Source organism: Aphelocoma coerulescens, chromosome 1 (genome assembly GCF_041296385.1).
Source record: "Aphelocoma coerulescens isolate FSJ_1873_10779 chromosome 1, UR_Acoe_1.0, whole genome shotgun sequence".
Taxonomy (NCBI): Eukaryota; Metazoa; Chordata; class Aves; order Passeriformes; family Corvidae; genus Aphelocoma; species Aphelocoma coerulescens.
The window spans coordinates 36610410-36636331 of NC_091013.1; the positions used below are offsets into that span (position 1 = coordinate 36610410).

General features: G+C 37.3%; 1 long non-coding RNA gene across 1 annotated transcript in view; it reads right to left on the reverse strand.

Moving 5' to 3' along the window:
* Positions 1–3802: 3802 nt before the first annotated feature.
* The window catches only part of LOC138118395 (uncharacterized), a 36676-nt gene continuing 14556 nt past the window's right edge, over positions 3803–25922 (reverse strand). Inside the window, exon 5 of the long non-coding RNA XR_011155108.1 lies at positions 3803–4375. This is a non-coding gene — a long non-coding RNA (uncharacterized lncRNA). The remainder of the gene's footprint in view (positions 4376–25922) is intronic.

Consider the following 25922-nt stretch of genomic DNA (forward strand, 5'->3'; position numbering starts at 1 on the left):
CAGGAATGAGACCTTGAGGGCATGATAAGTAGTTCCACAAAAGCATCAACTTATTATTCAGAGGCAGTAAAAAAAGAAATTCATATACTAGGAATTGTGAAAGAAACAGAGAATAAACCAGAAAATATTATTCTAGAATGTAGATCTATCATTCACTCTGACTTCTAATTTTGTACTCTAGTCATCTAATCTCAGAAAACATATGTATTAGCAGGGTTCAAAGACTACTAGGATGATTTTATGGATGACTTAATAGGCTCAAAACTTCAGCTCAGAAAAGAGATGGTTTCAGATCATAACACAAAGATCTACAGAACCAGTGCTGGCCAGAGACTCATTACTCACTGCTCTTCTAGTGCTGAAGGTGGTTGCTGGCAAAAAACCCCAGCAGAATTAGATTCAAAGAAGAAACAAAAAGGTAGTTTTTCATATAGCATGCAGTTAACCTTTGTAACAACCTGCCAAAGGACCTAGTCAATGCAAGAGGTATGTGTGGTATGGGGAAATTTGTAGAAAGAAAGGTTCATAGGTTACTAAACAGACAAACCACAGATATTGAGGGAAATACTTGAGGTGAAAATAACTGAGGACAAGGAAAGCTTTAGTAAGAAGTATGGTATGCTGTTGTTCTTTTTCTCCTTCTGCCTACATGTCCACTTACAAGCCAGTGTTGCCAAATTAGATTAATCTGAATTCTGTGACTGCTCTTTCATTCCTATTTTGAACCTTTGTGTTATAAATTCTATGTATCATGGCTGCCTGACCAATTTCCTAGCAATGAAATAAAAAGTTATATTCCCAAGTATTAATAAAGGTAATTGTATCTTAACAGATTATTACAAAAGGTGCATGAGGGAGGTTTTTGGAGACAGAAAAGGATATTTTGGAACTCAATCTACTGCTTGCTCCTCTGTGATGGAAGACAGAAGCCTAACACAAGAATTCAGAGAGATGAGCAAGCTAAGTTGAGAGAGACCAGTAGTCTCAGTAGTAGTAGCAGTAGGCAATGGGAGTGTCCTGACTACTGTTCTGCAAAGTTCTATTACCCCAGAAGTTAACCATCTTCAACATGGGGTTTGTGGGCACAATTCTTCACAAACCAAATGAGCTTTTTCCTTTGACAAAAAAATCCAGTTCCCTTTCCTCCTCCATGGCCAACATTCAAAAAGCATACCTTCTTATTTGGTGCATAATACAGAGTTCTCAAGCAAGTATGTCTTTCAGAGACTGTACAGAAATCTTTTTTTATATCTCTTTTATTGAGTATTCAAAAGGCCACAGAGGTAGAAGATGAGGTGGACTCTGAAATCTGGAGTCAGAGATTTGTGCCAAATTGTTAAACTACTCTCTTAATTCAGTGTATATTTGTGTAACCAGGGTCAGTAAACAAGGCTGAAAATGTCTTCTTCAAAAAGGACTCTACTAAAAATGAAGTGACCGGGTTTAATATTTCTGTCGAAAATTAGATAAAAATTGATTTAAAAGTTGCTAGCCTTTACCTCAGGGAAATTATTCTTTTTTATTTTTTTTTCCTTAATGAAATTGCATAAGCTTTGCATAAAAGAAGCATCTTACTTCCTTTTCTAGCTATATTTTAAGTGAACTTAGGCTTCTGAACTTTCACTCAGGTCTGCATGTCTTGTAATTCATTGATAATTTGCCCCTCAGGTATCTTTCTGGTACAATGATGCCTATGGGGAAAGCTACACAGATATTCCGGATACAACATATCTGAGAGAGTTTCCTACAGACAGTGTAGGGGTAAAGCCATTCCAATATGAGGGAAAAAATAATGTGGACATAGATGTATAGGCTCAGACCAGTTTTCCTCTGGACCAGATAAGACTGTTCCGCTTTTTTTTGTTTACTAAATGCAGATAAGTCTTGGGAATCCAGCCTGCACTGATAGCTCCCCTGGGAGCTCCAGGAAGTCTCATGCAGACAAGGTACAGAACAGGCTCCAGCAGCCCCGTCCAATACAGAACACAAAGGATGTGCAGCTGCAGCATGTGCATAACTTGGAAAGCTTCATTATTCAACAATGCAAGGGAATTAACCACCCTTTTGCTTTTTTTTCTTTTTGGTATGGACATTGCTGATGGTGACTGTGCTTTGTATTTGCATAAGGATAACCCATTGTGATGGGTATCTATTCAGGTTTACTCATGATGCTTTCTTTTTATGCTGTTTTATAAAGAAAGAAAATGCTTTAGTCCGCTGAGAATAACATCAATGAATCCCAGAAACTATTTATTGTTCTATGTACATAATGCATAGTTCTTCTGTGCATAGTTCCTTTGGAGTAAAAGAACAATAAATGATTCCTCTGTCCTTGGAAGGGAAGACAAAACCTGTGGATGAACATCATTAACTGCTGCTAAAACTTGACATCCTGTAAAATAAAATATTTTAAATGGACAAACCTGGTTCAATTATCTTCTAAACTGCATGTGGAATCTGTTGAGACCTCATGAGATGTTATTTCTGCAAGAATTGCGAAGACGTAGGCTTCCCCTTTTAGAATGAATCTGCAATGGCTTGTGCCATCAGAGAAAAAAACTTTGATGATGCATTAACATGGTCCTGACCCAGCTGGTTGGTGTGCACTGTCACTCCAAAATTCCATTAATAGGGTGCCTGAGGACATGAACTCAGTTTGACTTGAAAGCTTCATGTGTTTCAATTAAAAATGCATTTATTTAATTAATGTAGACATTAGAGAGAGCACTAGTTTAAAAAGGAACACTGAATCTGATAGACTATCTTCATCTTTTTTTATGACATCTGGGAAATGTTGCTTTTTTTGCAAGTGTAAGATATAGGAAAGGGAGGAACGGAAATGTTGCAAATTAATAGATAGGCACTGAGGAAATTATCAGGCCTATTGCACTCAAAGTAGTTATATTTGGAGGTAGATAGCTCTCTTTTCTCTCTCCCTTTTTTTTTTCTTTTTATGGCTCACAAGACAGGGCTAATTCCAGTCACAAGTACTAAAAGCAAGAGGGGTTTGGCCACAGTGCAAAAAATGTTTACTGGCATCAGTTAAAATGTAAAATCCATGTTTTTTGTAATACAATAAATGTGACAAAATTCCACCACTGCTGACACCCGAACAATTTCATTGAAAGAGAAAGTGAAGAGATGAAGGAAAAATATAGCTAAGGAAAATATCACCAGGGATGCCTCTGCTGTACCTAGTCACAATAGACCCTATCTTCTATTTTAATAAAATGTTCTGCTACTCTGACCAACTTAACTCACTTTAAAGATCGTTTCCACTCCACAGCAGAGTCTAGGGCCTTATCAAAATAAGATTCAAACTCCAAGTACAATTGTTTTGAAGTCTCAAAAGACCTCATGAAGAAGATACCACTTCAGTTCTGCTTTTATAGATGTAGATTTCTGGTGCAGGAACAGCAGAGTTCATTTTAAATAATTAGCTGTCATGTGGGTTGCAGTCACAAATGGATACATCTTTCCTAAGACACTCTGTATGGTATCCATTCTTATCAACCTAATGTAAACAGAGATTTAGTTACCCACAGACACACCACATAGATCTTATCTAGCACAGAAATACCAAATTAGCACTGACTGATTCTTAGGTAGCTATCAGCTAGCTGGCAGCTGTGATTTTTCATATCCAGTACATCTGCTTGATACCATATGCCAGGGCTAGATCTAGGGATTTTGGCACCTTGGTCTGGTTGGACAAATCCTTTGACATGTTTTCTCCTTGATATGAGACCAAACAATGAATAGCTTCAATTGCATGTGCACTTAGCATTGTCTAGATCATTTATTTACTTTGAGCAGTTGTACAAATGGGACAATTCTGCAATCTGATAAAAAGAGGGAAGCTTTGATACATATCACACAATAATGATGTGTCAGAGAGTGGACACACAAGTATTGCTTTTTGAGCTGCTGTTACAAAGCTTAACTTCACTTATTATAAAGGAAAACTGGTAGCCTATGAAGGTTTTGCAGCCTGTTGAAAGAGATTCAAAATCCTAAGAACATAACAACCATATAGAATCTTTAAGATATCATGCAAATGGAGCCATAATAGCTCATGGTTGTCCTGACTTAGTGCAGCAAAGCAACAGAACAGATCAGTCATTTTAATTTTGTTCATATTATACACAAATCCATTCCAGCACCAAGAACGTTGCTGCTTTTCAGCTGCTTTTTTTCCAGCTGCTTTTTTCCCTCCATCTTTGCCAGCTCCAGAGTTTCTGAAGATGCACAGCAGCTCAGAGAAGGAACGGATCCAGCTAAACTATTCTTGAGGAGGTGAGAGGGTAGTAGAAACTGATTCTCATAGAAGACTCTTCTTGACAGGTTTCATTATACAGTGGCTCACAGGCTAGGTCTGCAAATAGAGAGGAGATACGGACAGGCATTAATGACCAGCCATGGAGAAGGGCAGAACATTCCCTTTTGGTAGACTTCTACCTTCTTTCCACATTAAAAATACCAGGTAACCATAACCAAAATAATTTAAATCAATAGTCTGCAGGGCATCTCTTTCTGAAGGACAGAAATAAAATTCATTTAAAACAAAAATAAAATGAGGTCCTATCTATACAAGTTTTTCATATGAGAGACCACCTTCCCTGGAAATGTTAAATGGTAATTCCATTAGACAATAGATTGAAAGCTGCTGATTTCTAGTGGATGGTCTCAGCTGTGGTGGAGTGCACATGCAACACAGCAGATTTTGTGTGTGAGACCAGTCAGACTGACAGCACTGGTGGGGAGAGGAAGGGTCACAAATACTTCTTCCATGGGCTGAATTACAAGAGCCCAGTACCCCAACTCACTGTTGGGTGAGAACAGACACCTGAGAACAACCTGACTGTGAGCAATTCCAGGCACAGGACACTGCTGGTGCTCTGGGGCTGGCCCTGCTGAGCAGCAGTTGGCTGCTGCAGTCTGGTTTGGAGACATTCAGGAACAACAAAGCTACACAAAGTATCTGAATTGGGAGTGGGCATTGTGGGGGAGGTGGGGGTGCTTCTAATATATTCTCCACCTGTGGAATCACCATCAAAATTCATCAAGTCCAAATAAATTCACCCATGTTTTTTGCATAATCCATTGCTGTGAGAAGCATAAAACAACAAAGCAAGTATGAGCAGAGCCCCTGGCTCTGGGAGCATCACATTTTCTTTCCCTTAAGAATACCCACCTCAAGAAAGCTACATGCTAAAGGTTATAGATATTACCACACACAATTCTTTCTCTTCCATGTTTCAAGGGGATGAAATGGCACACGGCTTTTATCTTTTTTAAATTATAGCTCTTTTTATTTATAAAGACTTCAGCTTGAAAAGCTGTTAAAAGTAATAAACCACATCTTTCTGAGAATACAATTCCATTATTTAATCATGCCCAGAGGCAGCAAAGACACTGGGAAATAATTGTCTTTTCGTCACTCAAGCATGAAACACCCAACATTGTTTGAAACCTAATTCTAACAAATGTTTAATATTCTAGTTTAGAAATCCCTTGACCATGGGCAAGTACAATCTCATTTCTTAGTCTTTTAAAACAGTTTGATGAAGTATCCCAGCAGGCATAAGTTGTGTTTTCTTCTCTAATTTTTTTTTCAGTCAGCAAAGTTTCACTTTTTACAACCATCTACCCGATCACAATTTCAATAATATGTTAGCATTTCCACAAGACATTCATTCATCTGATTTCTTCAGTCTAAAAATTCCCCTTTAATTTTTGGGAAACCACATATGAAGAAAACAAAACACAGGGGACAGTAGATCCAGAGCTACTGTAGTTAAACATGGGAAAACTGGATTTACTGCAATGGCGCTGTTTTGACACAATCTGCCTTTCTTTGACAAATGCTAGTTTTTCTACTGATTAGTAAATTAGTAGAGCCTTTTAGCATATTTTTCCACACTGTGATCAAGAGACTTGTCATATATCACAAATCACAAGATTCTGGCACTTAGAAATAAACTAATTAGTTAATGTTAACGTTGTAACTCATAATTAATAGGCACAGTAAGTGAAGACACACACTAGGATGATGCTGTTACAGGACTGGATGTCTGTCTCATCCTGACTCCATAAGAACAGGAGAATAGAACATAAATACTAGATATCAAGGATTGATATTTACTACAAGTGGCCCATAAATAGTAGACTTAGATTCAAATTCAGACCTAAAGAGTACAGTTTCAGTCTTAGAATAAAAAAAAATAATCTTTTCTGTTAAACAGGGGATCTGGGCACAAAAAGGTCAGAGTACAGACAGCAGTAGACTAGGAAGAGGGAGGTGGTATTGGGTGAAAAGGGGGAAAGGAAGATAATTCTTCAACATTTGATGTGATAGCAATGCATATATAGTGAATCTATCTTTCAATTAATATTGATATGAAATAAAAAAAATTATAATCCTTTGTCTTACAGTATTTTTCATATTGTTTCAAAAAATGAATACAAGTTTATCTTAAGCTTCAACAGCTGAAGACATTGATACTGCACTTTTTCTAATGGTATCTGTACAAGCCTTGAAAAACAAATGAAATTACAAGTAAGTTCTATGCTTTCAACAGACCCTTTCCACAGGTAGTTCTACCTATAAAGTGCTTCAAGCACATCAATATGGATGCTATTAAATAATACAGAGTTAAAAAATAAAACCTTTGCAATATGGGGTACGTCCAGTGCTTTTTATAAACTCTGACTAAAGTGAAATAATTTGAATGTGGACAGAAACCATAATGCGAGTTGTAGTTTGTGAGTTACTCCTCTTTTTCAGAGCTTCAGTGAAGTAACTGGGCCATTTCATGTTGCAATTGAAAAGATCAGGGCCTAAAATAGTGCAGGTGAAACAGGGAATCCAAAATGACTTTTAACTCCTGCAGATACATGCAGAGTACCTAAATCAATCAAGAAAACAGGTTACTGACCTCAAAAAAGAAAACTAAATAAGCACATGCCAGAGAACAGAGAATATCCAGTTATAACAGTGTGGTAGTTAGACAAGAAGAATGCAGAAAAAAATCAGGAGACAACAATTTATAATCTAGACTTTAAAGGTAGGGGTAAAGGTTTACTTCAGGCAAGTGCCACCAAAAATAAATTGTTTCTGAGCCTCAGCCTAAAATGTAGTGCAGCATAGCATCTGAGCACAGGCCAGACCTCTCATCATAGATGGGTATTTCTAAAAGCAAACAGAGTCACCGAACAGCTTGTTAAAAGCATTGCTAAATTTTTATAAACCAAGCAGAGCAAATGCAAGAGAGACACCTAACATTTTTGTAAGTTTGGGCATATTACTTTTCATTACACTCATTAAAAAGTGAAGTTATCTCCCTTTCCCAAATAGTAGATTGGAACCTGGAGAATGAACCTCACTCTGAATGCCAAATTCCAATTATTTTTGGAAATGTCTAAACAATTTCTTTGTTTATTTCTTTATGGAACCTGTTCAGATTTACTTTGATTGTGTGTGGGTTTTATCTATAAAATAATGTTATGTTTTTTAACAGAACAAAAAGATGTTATTATAAATATGCATTTTTCACTAAGATTATGCTGAATAACCTTAAAGACTATCAAGGTAGTACACAGCACATAGAACAAATGAATTCTCTGTCCTCTTGGTTTGCTATTTACCTTGCCAAATACGTAGTGAAAATGTAATAAAGGGGCTCGGTGGGTGGATTTTAAATGAACTGACAATTTGAACTTTGAATGATCACTGTTTGGTGACTATTTGGGGAACATGACTGCTGGAATTAAAGATGGATAAAGACAAAAACTATTCTTCTCTGACAAGTCATTCTTCTAAAGAAATTGAATTATGTTTTTTTTCTCCTCAGCAGAGAAATGATACTTAATCCATCGAGATGTAAAAACTCTATAAAAGAGACTCTTTACAGGAGCACTTAGGTCACTAGGTTAAAGAAAGTGAATGGTATTCCTAATGGAAGATAAACGGTTGCCCTGTGGGGTTTTATCTGTCATACTAATCTCAAAAAGCATTTCATATAAAAGTAGAGTTAAAAAGACTGTTAAAGCAAGCTTCGCCATTGCAGTAAACTAATACCTGTGGCTTACCGCCTCTGCCCTACATATGTGAAATGTTTAAAATGTTGGCAGGAAGCTTTTTCCCACATTTGGCTAGGCATACTCAGTGAACCCAATGTGAGATAATCCAAAACAATTCAGGTTCAACAAAGGTTGGGAAAATATTATAGCGGACATAAAGCTTTGATGGAAAGCTTCTTTGATCTTGAGATTATAAAATACACAATTTCTAATCTGACAAATTTTCAGCTGCAAAGCAGAATATCTAAACATTCCTCTTTTGTCATAACAGTTTAATCCCTTAAGAATGTGATTTAAACCATTGTGGGGCAAAGGTTACCACAAAATTTGTATGAAAGAGGAAACCTGCCTCAGACACCTAGATAGAAAAATGTGAAGACCATTAAATTATATAACAAAATACTATCTGCAGATTGGCACTGCCAGGTCACCTTCAGTTCAAGCTATGCCAAGTATCTGTTGTTCCAAACATACTTGTTCACTGAATGAATACTGAAGTACTCATGATTATTTTAAACTTTGGATTTTGTGTTTAAAATGGCCCACTTTGCTACGCATGAGAAATAGCATCAATACAATAAGAATTTAGGTATCAAGAGCTACAGAATGGGAGGTTTTGTTCTGGGGTTGTTTTTGGGGGGGGAGGACACTGAGCATTTCTGATGTATTTATTAATATCATAAAAGATATTTCTTCTTCCTACTAATCTTTCTTAGGCCTATAGACTATGAAAAATCTGCTACTAACATAAAAAAAAAATATTTTAAAATTAAAATCACCCTCATAAAGCATTGTCTACCTTTTAGGACAGCAGTTCTTGTAAGGAAACATGATCAGCAAAACAAATACAAAATTTTTTTATCAATTATACACACAGCATGATTTAATATCACAAGTCATGTGTAAATCCATGCATTGGAGTTCATAAAATATGCTTTTCAGTGCTGATACACCACAAACCATTAATGTGAGCTCAAAACCTAATAGAGCACTAAACAGCTTCTAATGGCTTTTAAATTCAGTTGGATCAGACTTTAAGATTTTTATTTAGGAAAAAAAAAAAAAACAACAAAACTCCTATTTCTTTCCTCTCTGAAACTGAAAGCAAAGTTCATCCTTTTTGTCTGAAAAGCCAACAAGTACAAATTTAATTCCATGGTGATTTGATTTCCATGGATATGCACATTAATGTTTGTCACTAATGTTTGCAGCTAAATATCTTTATCCAAACTCCATTCAGTTTTCAGCTTTTTTAACAAATTGTTCCCTACCCTATAATCATGCCTGATAAAAAGTCTGGGAGCAGAAGACAGGGTTTGAAATCATGACTAGAATGGGGTTTTTACAGTTATTATACAAACGAATATAAATAGTGATGATTAACACATGGATTGTCAATTTAGAAAGCATAGCCCAGTACAATGTTGTACTACAAAATGAGGAAAACATAGATCTTTGTGGTAGAGCTTTTTACAATAACTGAACTTTTGTTTATGCTTGGGCAGAAATCCTCCCATTCAGTGGAGAAAAAATAATGTTGATAAGACTGAATCTCCATAATCTCAAATTTAGAAGACATCATAACAGAAACAGTAGATATACCAGTTCCTGAAATTGTGTTACTTCTTACGTTTCTTCTTACTACATCAATGATAAAAGTCTTTGTTTTTTCCTTGTCTTTCTCTTAATCACTCCAAAATCTTCACAAAAATTAATTTTACCAAAAAAACCTCAGCAAAAATCCAACATATACCCAACAAAACCCATACAAATTTTGGTCTGTCATTATGTTAAATCCAGTGAAAACCACCTCATAGGAGCCAAAGGAGAGTAAGCTGGGAAGACAGGCACCCTGATTGCACAAATCTCATTCCTTTTGGAAGCAAGTATATATTTGATAAGAATAGCATTTAAAAAATAGCTGTGCACTTACTAATCCTTCTGGAATCACAGCTGATCTTCTCCACATGCCCTGTAACCACACAATCAGGGTTCTGACCCATTGTAGGGAGGTAGGGTCATTGTTCCTCAAGCATAAAAGTTGAATTAAGGACATGGTATTCCTTGAGCTCCATAGAATTTGCAGGATGTGGCTCTGCCTGGCTCCTTACCTGCTTGGGCAGATATTACAGGCAGGGATTATCAGGTATTTTCCCAATCATTTCCCTAGAGCTTCTTCTGTTTCCTGGCAGTGTATAATTCAGACAATTAAACTATATAAACTTCTGTATAAACCTAGGCTAATGTTATAACAGACATTATTCATTTCAGAGGGCAACACACTGACCATTAAGCCCTCTCTTTACCATCCTCTATGTTTCTGCAATGCTGTCTATATTTCCAGACTCCATGATGTTCTTGAGCAGAACAATTTTGGATGTACAGTTGTGTGCTGATATAGCACAGTAAGAAAGTCCCATAACATTAAAAAATTATTTTCAATGTGTTTCCTTCACCAAACATCATTACAGCTAAATGGAATTGACAGAACATATGATTTCTTAAAAAAATCAGAAAGAATTTTTGCACAGTATATCCATTACAACTGCTTCATTTCAGCCATAAAAATTATTTACAGAGGTTTCATAAAATATTTACATAATGTTTTCATTAAATATGCTATTATTAATATCCATCTGAATCAAACAGTAGACACTGGGGAAAACCTGTGAGAGAGAAACAGGGAACTGGGAGAACACTCATGCTGAAACAAGCTACATACACCCATGTGACTGACCCAGAAACAATTTAGCTGTTGCCAGTACAGCTGTCTTTGAAGTCAGCCAAACAACCATACTCTCCTGCCAAAACCAAAACCAAAAAAAAAAATAAAGAAACCTTCATAGTTTGGCATCAGTGTTTTGCAATCAGTTTGTCACAGTTTCAGAGCAGATATATTAATTTTTAATGTCAATCTTCTCTAATCGTCAGTTCTTATCTGTTTAACACAGGGTCTTGAACAGCCTTTCCTGACAGAAACTTCTTCTCTAGGTATCCTCCTTTAAACTTAACCTTTGCCATCTGCTATTTCCATTGTCCTTCCACTGATGTAGATGCATTTCATTGTCCAACTTTTGTCTTTGCTCTAAGGACAGATCAGTAAAATAAAACCAAACCCCTTATATGCAAAATTCTGTCCTGTCTTCAGTCTCACAGTCTTTTGAAAGATCCCTCAATGTCCCATCATTTTGCTTGTGTTTTCTTCATATCGTCAGATCAGTTTTGACTCAATTGCTGCTAAATATTCCAGAACAAGGTTACAAAATCTTCCTTCTTTCTGATCATGCCTTTTTACTATCAATTGCAGGTTATTTCCTTCACTTGAGTCATATTCCTAAAGCACATAATAATATTTAATGACCACCTTCTTCCTCCATCTCAAATCTTTCCTGTCTGCTGATGTGAAGCTATAAATCATCACTAGGTTTTATCTTTACTTTTGTTTAATTACACTTGAAAGGTTTCTTTTTGTCTTAGTTTTCTTCCAGTTTTCCTGTTGCTTTTATTTATAATTTTCCCAATTTTTTGTCTCACTTGAATATTGAATTTTGAACCCAGACTAGCTCATACTAGTCTGTGAAAATAAACTGCCATAGTCTTTCTGACCAGTATCTGTGCAGTAATAGAAACAGTCTTCTCAAATGATAAGTTCTCTAGGAATTTCTCCTTTTCTGTCTTATTACAGTTTACTTTGTTCATCCATCCTCATCCATTCCAGCAGTTTTGTAACCTTGTCCTTATAGGGACAATCTCAGAAATTTTAGACTTCTTATTTTGGTAGAATTTCTTACACTATAACATTTTTTGCTCCTTTTAAAGGTCCAAAACATGACAGAAGCATCTCTGAAAGCCCTATGACTCCTCTGAGTATCAAAACTGGCACCACATGTATCTACATTTAGGCACCTGAATGATTCCCTACATGTCCAGTCTGTTTTTTAGGTTCTCTCTGTAGTCCAGAGCAAGTGTTTAAAACAAGAATTGCCCCCCAGAGATGTACATTTCCTATTCATTGACCAGAAGGGTCATTTTACTTCCAGAGAGGTGAAATTAGCGCAGTGCATGCTATCCTCAGTGACACATCCTTCTAGTCATGGGAACAGTGGGCATTACTTTCTTCTCTGTGTTTCCTGTATGCCTGAAACTGCCCCTGATTATTGTTATATTAATTTCATTTCAAATTTAAGATGGAAAATTTAACCTTTTGTCTGGCTCATGGCAAGCTTTTACTAGTGTGAAAAGATATGTGGTATCAGGATCAATGATGGAATGTATCTTCCTGGATTTCCTCACTTCAAGTCTGTGTCAGAAACAGGAATGAACTCTAATACTTGCAACTTTACAGACTGAACAAACATTAGGTCCTCCTAGAAAAAGATCACCAAAAGAAAGTTGTTTGAGATAGTTTAAACAAAGCAAAATCTATTCACATTCCCCAGTTCACTCTGGGTTGGCTGACAGGAAGCTCTAAGGAGACAGCATTGAATTATTCTTCTCCTTTCTTTTTTTTTTCTTTTTTTTTTTTTTTTTTAATTTAAGATGGAATGTTACATGAAGTCAACAACATTAGCCAGAGGTCAAGAAAGTCTGAATTTCAATTTGATGAGGTTGACATTCAATCATCTGAAAAACCAATATTGCAAACCTCTGACTGCTCTCTTTCAGGAAGAATCAGTAACACAAAAGGGTGAGCATCATTCTTTCCCATTGATTTCAAATGGAAATAGAGGTGGCTGCACCACAAGTACTGAGTACCTTTCAGGACCAGGACTTAATTTAAGAGAGGAGACAGTGAAACTAAAGTTATAAGAATAGCAGCCTGGAGGTATAGTTACACAAAAGGGTCCAGGCAACAGGATGCTAGGAAATAGAGAATGTTAACTAGATAGTACCATTGTGGAGACCAGGACTTTCAGGAATCCCTGAATATGATTCTCTCTATATAATTATATTATGATTAAATAATGTAATTAACTAAATTTAATTATTTAAGTGAAGAAGATTACTAGAATATGAGAATAATGTTTATTTCTTTCTCTGTAAGGACTATCTCATGATGATTTGCACAGAACAAAGCTCATTTGGGAGATGTTAGGAAGTGACTCACTGTTGAGATATTTAAAAAAATAAAAAAGGTTTATAACAATTTTTATTGGGAAGGTGAAGAGGGGAGAGAAGTCTGGAATATTTAGCTGTCAACCTTGTTTTTAACATAGATATAAATACATCTTTCACTGGAATGGACATGAAAATTAGGCCCAGAGCAAAACCTTTTTAGGAGATAAATGTCCTTCACAATTGTTCTCCTTCTTCGCAGATGATGGCAACAATGAAAGTTGCCAGAGAAATTTTTAAAAATAACACTGAATCCAAATCTGAGACAAAGTGCCCCCCATGGAAAAACTGGCTAGGCTGGAAGAGGTTGGTTCAGAGCTAGGCAGGAGGAGCATGAATAGAAGAAAGCAGCTGAGTAGGATAAAAGCTTCATCTGGAAAGGACAAAGGAACTATTCTGGAATTAGAACAAAATGGGTAGGAAACACACTATGCAGAACCACTTTAAAGGTCTAGTGTCAGAAAATAAGAAACAGATTTGATTAAGTGAGGCCAAGCAAACATTGTTCATGAAGAGAAAGAAAAAAAAAATCAATACTACTGCAGGCAAATCTGCAGAATGGGGACAACATGAAAATGAAGAATGACAAAAAAATAGCATGGTCAGAAGAAGAGATGAAAAGGTAAGTGTACAAACACATCTGGTAATTACCTGCATGGTTCTTTGGAAAAGATTGCCTCCTACTCAGAGCTGGTGTGCCAAGAAGCTTATCAAAAGTTCATTCTTTTGACAATCCAAGTTCCTGATAAAAGGCTATAATTGACTTCTGATAATTTTCAACTGGAACCAGGCATAATGACCAAGAAATGTAAAAAAAACCAAAAAGAAAATGGAGGAATGATGCTTGAAATGTCCACTCCAAGGTACTGAAACATTTTGTCTCAGAACATAAAACATTGGCCATTTCTCTTGGACAGGGTGAAACAGGTGGTGTTTGGAGAAGATTATGACCATTAGGAGGACACAATCACCTTCTTTTTAAGCATTTCAATTAAAAAATAATTAGCAATAATAAGCATTAATTCCTCCTTTCACGGAATCTTAAATTCCTTATGAATTTACTTTCAACTGTACTGCTATTTTCAGAGTAGTATTTCCTTGCTAGTGCTTTCTAGGAAGAGTTCTCTAGTGTTTAGTGTTTCTTGCTAGAAGAGAGCTGCTTCTTGTAGCTTCTCATGTGAGATATTCTGCTGGTTGGCAGGAAGCCTAAGACTTAGAAACTGTAGTCCTGCATGCAAGTTTGTTCCAGGAATCCAGTCTTTGGCTCTTTATCCTCCTTTTTGTGCTACTGATCCAATGACTTTAAATTGCTTTTTAAAAGTAATTTAATGAACTAATAATGTTTTATTTCAGCTTGATATGCATTTGGTTGGTTTACATGGGATACAGTTACCCAACATGACTCACCCCAGGATGATTATGTTTCATTTTCAGCCAGGTGCACCTAGGACTTGGCAACCATCATCCTGAAGCTGGTGTCTGTGCTAATTCTGAACTTAGTGACCTTCACAATGTGGGTGTTTGGAATGATTCTGTTGGCACAAATACAAGTTCTCTCATACAACCATCTGTTCCTTGTGGAGAGGAATTTTCAACAGGTACCTGGGATGTTTCATCTACAGCACTCAGTTTTCAGCACGTCTCCCATATTTTTGTGGGAAAATAATGCCTTCACTGCCTTGCAGAAAGTAGAGCCACCAGTGATATTTAGAGACAGAATCCTTTATCAGTCTTAACCATGAAGGGAATCTGCTGAGCACCTCCTCATGACACTTCAAAACATCCTCAAGGCTGAAGGCTGGTCTTTCAACCCCAAGGTCCTTATTATTCCCATTCTCCTATCACATATCCACTTTCACACTCCCCATGCTTAGCTGCCCTGGCTGTGTCTGAAGATAGACTTGGCCATTTGATGACAAAGAGTTTTGTCAAATATAGTTGTAGCATGGTGTGCCCAATGCTAGTTCTGCTTGAGTCTCTTTGATCCCCTGACTTAAGGAACTACAATCATTCATTCACAGCAATAGGAATGTTTCTTTTCCTTAATTTGGCCTACATCAAACAACCAGGGATGGAAAAAGGTTTTCATTTTTCCCAATTAACTATAAGCCTAACAGCTAGCTCCTAATATAAACCTTAGAGGATTCCTGTTCCACTGGAACCAATGCCAGCATCTGTGCAGCATCTGTTTTAAGACAGACATACCAGTATAGAATGACATTTTTGCTTAGTATATGCAGGTTAATTTCCTTGAGGTCATTACTGATTTTATATGCTCTTTGGAGACTTCCTGCTCTTCAGAAATTCCTGCACAGTTTATCTACCACTTAACCGCACTAAAAGAAGAAAGCAATATTTTGTATATAGGACAAAGCTTTTTGCAATCTTCAGGTTTAAAAAAATAAAAAGTGAAAAAAAAATTACTCTCACTTGAATATTGAAAATTAAGAGTTCTCTCTGCAATAAGAGAGACTAACTCATGGAAAGCACACATTTCTACAGAAGATAACCAGAGATCCCACATGGATGTTTAGAATCACAGGTTACATGAAAATTATTTTGAAACAAATGTTGTCATTTATGCGGTGCACATGGGACTTAAGTAAGTAAGAATTAGTGATTACAGCAATTTCTCTTTCTTCTGAAAGGTACATCTGAAAGACCTTCTATTTTAGGAAGTTACCTTTTGGGGATAAGTAAGTCTTTCTTTTTATCCTTTCCCAGGATTCTAAGGATCGAGAAGGTTTTATTGGTGGGGAGGGAGAGGAATCATGCTGTCTTATGATATATATTTCCCAAATAAATCAAATGCACAAATTATTTTTTAAATTTAGTTCAACTTACCTCATCTCATTTTGATATGTGTTTCAGGGATTCTACCTTCAAGTTTAGTGAGCTACACTCAAGACAATGACAGGAAATTTTAGGATTCAATCTGAATTGACCACCAATATCAACTTCTGTTGCTGTCAGACCACTTGCAGGTGCTCAGTGCTCTGTAAAAATGCATTATCACAGCCACTTGATTCAAAGTCTCTGAGTTCTCCTTCTTCAACTTAGATTTCATAGAATCATTGAATCACAGAATCATTTATGTCTGACTGCTAAGATCAGGAGTCCAGCCATTTACCCAGCACTGCCAAGTCCACCACTAAACCATGTCCCTGAGCACCACATCTACATGTCTTTTAAATACCCTCAGGGATGGTGACATTACCACTTCCTTGGGCAACCAGTTCCAGTATTTGACAATCCATTCAGTGAAATTTTTCCTAACATCCAGTCTAAACCTCCTCTGGCACTACTTTGATGCCAACTCCTCTTGTCCCAAATTTCTTTCTTATTTAAATCCTATTAAAAATGTCCTGCCTTATGTGTAGTTTTTAATGTATTCATTTATGATCTTGTCTTTGTAGCAGTTAAATCCTTTAATGTATTATTTTTGGAGACAGCTGGCATACAGAATGACGAGCAACATAAGAGTCTAAATCAGGGAAGTGTCTCTGAGCAGTCAATGGTTTTTTTACAGAAAAATATCTCTTTCTGCTTCTTCTCCTAACCAGTTGGATACAGGCCACTTACAAATAAAAAAAGTGCAGCTATATCATCCATAGTATTATGGGCAAACTAATAAAGATTTTCAAAGTGTATGGCCCATTCAGATTTCCTCATTTTCTTTATGTTATTTAACTGGTTAGGAGGTTTTAGAGCCAGAAAGGTGGGGAATCAAAATCAGTATAAGCTGCAAACCTGAGAAACTAATGATGCACACTCTCATTATGTCCATAGCATGTCATTGCAAGTGCAACAGTCAGGATAAAAATGTGCTGACAATATCTTATGGTGCTTCATCAAAATTCCACAAGTGCAGGAATGTATTCTGCAAGTGGTACTCTACCACTGGGACTTTGAGAGGTTACAAATGTGCTCCTCTGGAAAACTTTGGACTTTTGAAAACATCCACCTAAGCTCTTCCTCTACCAGGTACTAAGAGAAATGCTAGGTCTTGACTGTTTATTTTTGGGGTTTTTCTTTTAGTGTTTAATAGTGCATTTTAATAGCATAAGGTTTGTTACAGACAGAAGAGGGCCTTTTTATTTTATTATATTGGTCTGGAGAGAAAAAGATACTGCAGAGAATAACAGGCGAGAGAACTGGTATGGATTTTCTCTGTCTGACCCATGGTCATATGGAAGAGACACTCCAAGGCCAACTACTAGCAAGCCAGAAGAGTCACGCCACCTCCCTCATATTTCACAAATCTGCTCATTCTTAAGATTTTCCTGTGTATTTACTTTTTAGCCATATCTTGCTATACTGCTGTTTCTAAAGCAACTGCTGCTTTTCATTTTTTTTCTTCCATCCTTTTAGACTATTTCTTTTCCATTAAAGGGTTAAAGATGAGTGTAAGAGGGGGATATTAATTATCAATACACAAAACAGAGACCAAGAGGTGACTGTTTCACATGGTACACCACTGTTCTTACGGTCAGAAACACTGGTCTGAGCATTTGCACTTCTGAACCCTATAGCTGTAGCAGCAAGAGTAGAACATGAATTCATGGTAAGGTGGCAAAGAGGAAGAGGATATGATGAGAAGCCACATATAAAACAAACAAATGAACAAACAGATAAAGAAAGACATTAAAAGTCCAAGTAAGACCAAAGGATTACCTGAGAAGAGTACTCAAAACAGACATAAAGGAAAGCTAACAGTACTAAGGTCCAGAAATAGACAAAAGGGGAGTTCTACAGGTCATAATTTCCTTTGGTATAGGACTGCTGTTTTTGAAGTCTAATCTGTTTAGCAGAAGTCACCATAAAATGTAAACTTAGATGGAAATCTTCCCATAGCATAATCAGAGAGATCAGGGAAGCAAGTGGATGACACTGGGGGTGTTTCCAGTATAAATCATATTTTATCTCACCTAAACTGTGAGCCTGCCACTAAAAACTCCATAAGCTAAACAAAATATCAGTGTGATCCTGGTCTGCACATGGTTCAGGACAAACACTTAGGCAAAATTAATTCAGGCAAATTGGCAACAACTGGTTGCAAATAGTCTGCATATTCTGAAGTTGCATAATACAAAGACGAACTTGTAACATAAAGACATTGAAGTGCAATAGAAAGAAAAAACCAACATCAAGTAGCTAACAATGTTGAAAACTTCACTAAAGACACTTTTGTTTAGACAACAAACTCCTGATATGCCTTATTGTCATTGTTGCTATATACAGCTTACCTACATGGGTATCCAAACGTGACTGGCCACAGAACCACAGACAGCAGAGATGCCACTGCCTAGCGATTTTTCAAGATACAGCAAGGAAGAAATCTGGGTCATTTGGATAATTATCATTTGAATAATCATTATCATTCCAGACAGCTCAGTGTGTTGCCTCAGGCATCTGAGCAATTTCATCCAGTCACCTCAGTCCTGTAAAGCATAGAAAAGTATTTTGTGAATTTAACATAAGTTACAGGAAAAGAAAGAAAAGTCCATTGGATTCCAGATATCCTAACTTTTCTATATATTGTCAGGACACATAGACGCTTTATAGGGATGGCTTTCTAATCATTGCACTTATGATTAGTAATAGGTAATAACCTTGCTGCAGGTCCCATAATATTAAAGACAAGCAATTATAGAAGGTTCTGCCTGAAAAGGAGAATGATCTGAATATGCAAATTTTGAACCAAGACAAAAGACAAGAAAGAGTCAGAGAAAAATAGTCACTGTGTATGTGCATGTGCTCCTTAGAACAAGAGAAAGTATAAGGTAAAACAGAAATTAGAATGACAAAAAGAAACAAAGTGACAAATAACAGCAGAAGAACAAACAGGAAGACAGTCAGCAAAAGAAGCAGGTTTCTTAGAGATGCTTAGCTGCACCTCTGAGCAGAAGGTAATTGCCAGTGAATAAAAAGAGCAAACTGGATGCCAAGACAAAAAGCAATGATAGAGCACCAAGCACTTTGGTCAATATATTTGTAAATCTGCAAAAAGTCCCAGGAGGAAGAAAAACTCATCCTGCTTTCTATTTCTCAAGATGGTAATCTTCTTGTGATATACATTTTCACTAAATTTCCTGACAGAAGAGAAATACAACCACTCCTAAAGGTTGCTAAACAAATAGAGAATTAGCTGGGTTTGCTGTGTTTTAAAACACACTTACAAATATATGCCAATAAACAAGCAAATATTAAAAAAGGCATTGGCCAATTAAATTTATATCTCTGGTATGGTCAGTTAAAATTAATTCTGGCACCAGAGGCACCAGAGGCAGCCTTGTGTTTTGAAGTGAGAACTTAGAAAACAATTTCTTCTTCAGACTTACCAGGAGCAAACTAAATACCTGGGGTTTTATTGAGGGAAACATATGTATTATGGCCTTCTTGTCATGGGTGCCATTTATATATTAGACAAAACAATAGTCTGACTTCTATAGGGGCAGGAAAGGGAAAATGGAAAGCTGTGCTCTGTTGGTTTTTGGCAACAGGGAATTATTAACAAATAAAAAAAGCCAGTTAACTTTCATTTAGAAAGAATTTGTATTGAGCAGTCATAAGTCTGGCATGAACACTTCAGTTTAACCACTTAATTTATAGCATTTGATCATGAACTTTGCCAAAGTTTTTGCTACCCACATAAGCATGTAAGGTCTCAAAATATTTCCAAATATATTCTTCTGGCAATCACTTTTAAGAGGAACTCACTACTGTGTTTTTAAACTTCTTTGATTCATATGAAGTAGTATTTGTTGCTCTGGAACTGCTGTTGCAGGTATCCTGGCTGACAACTGAAAACACAGCACTTTTTACAGAATCACAGCATGGCAGAGGTGGGAAACAACCTCTAGAGATCATCTACCCCAACCCACCTGCTCAGAGCTGCTCAGGGCCATTTCCCATCAGACCTTTAATATCTACATGGATGGAGACTTTACAGTCTCTCTGGGAAATCTATTCAAGTGATTGAACAACTTCATGGCAAAAAAGTGGTATTCTGTGTTTCAACACAATTTCTTATATGCCAGTTTGTGCAACATTTGCAGTGCTCCTTGCCAAAACCTGAGCAAACCAACAAAAGCACCAGGACAACTGCAGCATATTCGGCAGAGCTGAGGTTGCTTCAGCCAGGGGTACCAGCAGCAGCTTTTCCAGCATCTGAGCTGGAATCAGCACTCTTTGTAAATCACAAATACAGTGTGACCTTGTAAGGTCAAGAACTGGAACTGATTCAGACAACTTTGACTTTAAAAAAAAACCCACATAAAAAAACATGAGCAGTGTGAGCTGAGGTAAGCAGTGACTAACCAAGACCAAGGGAGGAGAGTAGGCTCGGGGCTATTGTGCAGCACATCCGGGAGGGTGAGGAGGTGGGGTGGAGGGGGAGATGAAGGAGAAGGGAGTGAAGAGGGAAGGCAGCAGGAAAGGGTGATGACATAGTTTAATAGAATTGATTTATGAATCACTGACTTTGTAAAGTTAATTCCATATTCAACTTTCCCTATGCTGTTCCCCCACTCCCAATAAAGTTGTCTCTGTTCTAAACCCTTGAACTCATTGTTTGTTAATAGGGAAGTATTGCTCATGAGGGAGACACAGACAATGTTCATTTAATTTCCCCAGTTTCCCAGGAGACTCTGGAGGGTATTATTTAAGGAATGTTTTCAAAGGAACATATGTGTACTAGCCTTCCTTACTACCCACAGCACCTCCACCTAGACAACTTAATACATCAGTCAACATTTTCAAATCATCAGTTAATCAACAGTGAGGAAAGGTAAATTGAAATAAAATAACCAAAGTGAATAATTTCATTAGCTTTGCTCTAATACAAATAGACACCCTTGGAGACTCACATTTTCAATGGAGCCTGGTAACAAATGTGTTAAGTGCTTGAAAAGAAAGGGATACAATTGTAAAAGCACACATGCAGGTAAAATTTTATCAAAGGCTGTGTGGGAGAGCATGCAATGGGAGCCGACCCGACTTGGCTACTGTGTATGCTACCGTAGGTGCAAGGAAGGAAGTCTCCAAATGGTGGATTTAACATGACTCTCTGCAGTCACATCACAAAGCACCCGGGAGTGGCTTGTCCCTCCTGGCCCCTGTGGGAATCAGTCTCAGGAAGCCTGATGCTATAGAGATGTTTCCTGTATATTGTGTGGGAAACTCAGCTAAGTGCAAACTACCGGCAACAATGAGACAATAAATTATAATAAACAGGAAAAATAGCATTGGCTACTGAAATCAATGGTTGGAGCATATGAAACTTTCACAGCATTGATAAATGAATAAATATAACAAAAAGCATTGGTTTTTGAAAGAATGGGAAGTTTTATCTGCACTGAAAGGCTCCTTTTCTGTTAACTAAATACATGCAAAGAATAAATACTGCTAAAGGACTTTGGCTAGGATTTTCAGCACTGGAGAGGTGGTATAAAAAACTGCACAATACGCCAGAGTCTGATTCCTTTGCTTGGCCCTGAACACAGTCAAACAGAGTCTGAACAAACAGCCACCTGTTAGCAACCCCATTGAATCATCCATCCATGTCTGCTACTCAGCCCTCACAAAGTGAACACACATGAAGCAAGCTGGCTCCCTCCTTCAGTAATATTATAAAAAAACTGCAACAAAACTGAGCTTAAAAATACTGGAAGCAGCCTGCTGTCCAATGAAAAAGACCTGGAATACACTGAGGGTTAAATACTGTTCATCTTGTGCACACAGGCTATCTTAGTGAATTCAAAGGAGCGAGCAGTGAGACCTGAAATGAGTGGGAGTGAAGTGCGCAGTACTTCAGAGGAGACACTGAAACACCTTATGAGCCCAAGGGAACTCCAATATTAAGAATTTTTTATTCACTGCCCTTGTGATATCCAGGCTCTGAAAAGAGCTTAAGAAAATACTCAACTTCAGCTCAGGTGAGCCGTCCCACCTGAGGCAAAATTAAGTCCCTCTCCAGATAGTCTCTGGAAGGCTCAGGGCCTTGTGGGGCCAAGCTCTCAGGGACAATGCACAGCTGGGATAAAGCAATAAGGTTTAGTCTGCATTAGAGGTTTTTGCTCTTCAACAACAAAAGATCTGAGAGAATCCCACCAAAGATCTTTGAGGAGGCACAAGTAAACTGTGTAGAGTGAAAAGCTGCTCTTTCAACATTGGGGAGAAAAAAGAAAAACTAATGCAGTAGCAGAAGCATATAAATACACTCCAATTCTTTCTGAGTTAATTTATTTCAATTACTTTTATCTGAATCATACATCATTGGAAGATCATGACACAGAAGAAATACAGTGAACACGTGGGTGTGAGTTGGAATTAGTTAAAATAATGGAATATATTTTTTACAAAATACAGTGGATTGCTTGTTTTCTAGTATCTCAGAATGAACTGTTGAAGAGAATTCAAGAAAAGTGATACACTAGGATCTTTGTACAGCACTTAGTACAGCCAGTTGAGGGATGTGATCACCTCACTCTGCTCTGCACTGGTGCAGCCTCACCTTAGTCTTGTGTGCAGTTTTGGGCACCACAATATAAGATATTGAGAGAGTGTCCAGAGGAAGGCTACGAAGATGGTGAAGAGTCTCAAGGGGAAGCTGTATGAGGAGCAGCTGAGGTCACTAGGTCTGTTCAGCCTGGAGAAGACTGAAGGGAGACCTGACCATGGTCTACAGCTTCATTACGTGGGAAAAGCAGGGACGGATTCCTATCTCCTCTCTCTAGTAAGCAGTGATACAACCCGAGGGAATGGCCTGAAGCTGTGTCAGGGGAGGTTCAGGTTGGATTTTGGGGAAAGGTTCTTCACCCAGAAGGTGGCTGGGCACTGGAACATGTTCTCCAAGGAAGTGGTCATAGCACCAGGCCTGACAGAGTTCAGAAGTGTTTGGGGTTGTCCTGTGCAGGGCCAGGAGCTGAACTTTGTGATTCTTGGGTCCCTTTCAACTTAGGATATTCTATGATTCTATGCTGATTCTACTTGGAGATTTGCCTCTTGAGGCATAAAATGAAAAATTATTTTATTTTATTCTAGAGGAAAACTGCCTGGTTGAAAGGAAAGTGACTGATATGTAGAAAGCAATGCCAGACAACTATGGCTCGGTCGTTGAATAGCTTTTTATGAGAAGGCACTCAACACTATGAAGGCATTCAGCACTATGGTAATTTTAAATAATGAATAGAAGGGTGAATACTCATTACTTCAATTAAATTAAAAATTATAAGAAATTGTAGACAATAAAGGTGTAAGAGGGTGCATAGAATTTGGTTTCACAGAGAGAGGCAGCTTTCTGTTGTCCTTGTCACTGCAAAGTACAGTGTTCAGATCTGGGTACCTCATCACTGATACATGCTGTGTACTCTATAATAAGAATGAAAACCAGTTAAGAACATGCAAGGAATGAGTTCTTTTAAAAGTAACAGAGTTAAGTATGTCTAAGCTTGGCTAAGGCAGTAAAAGACAATAGCAACCCCTAAATATTTAAACAACAAAGAAAGTGAAAACTTAGCAACAAGGGAAATAACCAGATTAACTCCAAGATACATAGAAATGTTCTGCAGAAAGTTCCATTGAGGTCTGGGTTAAAAATGATAAAATGGACAAAATGCTAGCAGAAGTATGATAGAGTTGTTCTGTGCCAACAGCTTGATCCGCTTGATGCTTGAGTGGTTTCCATCTCTTTCAAAGCATAAACATCAGAATAAATAAAATACAACATGTTTATCTCATGAATATTAATGTAATACAATATTTCTGAGAATTTTTTCATTTTAGTATAAAAATTTCATTTGTTCACAGCTATAAATAAACTGTTACAATAGAAGAATCACGTTACTAGTCCAACAACTACTCTGACAAGCTGTTGAGCTGCATGCCAGCTTTATCTTAAGCATTCTCCTAAATGCCTCATACATCTCTAAATGCTCCCTCTATGAAACTATACCAAGCAAACACAGTACTGTGTAAACAACATCTGACTGCTAACGCAAAGGTAACCTCTGCGGCTGTGAATCTGAGCAGGAGAGGGCAGCATAGACTAGGAGTAACTACAGATATTCAAGGTCCAGAAAATACCATGGATTTGTAGGAGGGGGAGAAGGGGATCTTAAAGTCTAAATGCTGATCTCTCTTACGTGTGATGCCCAGAATATTTGAAACCCCAGGAAGTTGTTACCAGCCCTTCATCAGAGAGTCTCCCCAGCCTCTGTCATCGTTAATCTGTGCTGTATTTCTTTTCCAAGGTGACCTTACGTGGCATTACAGCTGATGTTTGCACTGCAAGGATTGTTCCAGGTATTTCATAGCTTCTCAGGACACCTTCCTTTCCACCTCCAGCCTTTCCCCTTACTCTCTGCCTGATCTCAATCTTAAGGCAAAAACAACTCAGGGAGGATTTATTTGGGTAAAATCTGAAAATCCATTTTCTTGTGTAAAAGGTCAGGAAAAATGTGGATTGAATGAAAAAAGTAGGTTTATTTGCTAACAGTCTAGTGCAGTTGCATTTGTTTATGTGGTCCTTCCTTCTCTTCCTTCAACTCTTTCCACTAAGACTAAAGACACAGGATCTGAAAATGCAGCTCTGGAACTGCATAAAGATCCTACCTCAGTGTCTGTATCCCCCTGCCATCTCCCCTCTGATAACTTTCCTTTGACTATCTGGGCCTGATTTTTGTCTACCTTTTGTTTTATCTTCAGTAATACTTTTGGCTCAGAACATGGTCTATGTCCTACAGCCTTCAAGCCTTCTCTTCCCACTCTACCAGGCTGGTTTTCAGTAATTTGCATCTTTCTCTTTAAAATATTTTTCTTTCCCTTCTAAAACTGAGAAAAACACATGTTTTAAGATATTATTATTTCTAAAAATTATTACTGTAGCCCTGTAGCCTAAGCCCCATTCTTCTATTGTTATTTTATGCTCTATACACAACATGCAGGAGCATGCACAAATATTATGAAAGTGTTTAACATAAACATTTTCCTAGCATTTCAGGATGAAAGGGATCTCAGGCTGACCACTTACTTTTCTGTGAGTTTAGTTATGTACTGAAAACACAAAAACAAAGAGAAAAAAAGAATTATTATTATTATTATTATTATTACTATTATTATTATCTCAACTGAAATCCTTTGTCATGAACCAGAGCCATATAGCACCAGGACCTCTAAAAGCATGGGCAAAGATGACTATCTTATTGTCCAAAAAAAGAAAAAAAAACTCACCATGAAAGTGTAACTCAAAGCAGTAAGTGAATTATTTATTTGCATTTTTGTAAGGCAGGGGTAACTACACACAGTAAAACTGAACAGGTCTCTGCTGTGAACCTTGTACGCTCTAAATAAACAGAGAAAACAAGGAAACCCAGAGGCATGAAGGAATAACATCAAAGAAGTTAGCAACACAGCAATAGAAGGAAGCTCCCCCTACTCCAAGACCAGTGTTCTATAAGACTATTTTTTGCACATTTCACAATTTCATTTTTTGTAATGATAATTAAAAATAATGACCTTTAGTATTCACCTTTATTGGATGAAGTACATAGGATAGGAAGAGGTCTTTCTTTTACCTTTTTAGTCAGTCCTGTACCCATTACCACTGTGAACACTCAGACATGAATTAAAGACAAATTTTAATTTTATCAGCATAGGTTATTTAGCAATATTGTTCCATTCACTTGAATTTATTGTTCCAGTCATAATTGAGTCTAATTATTCTG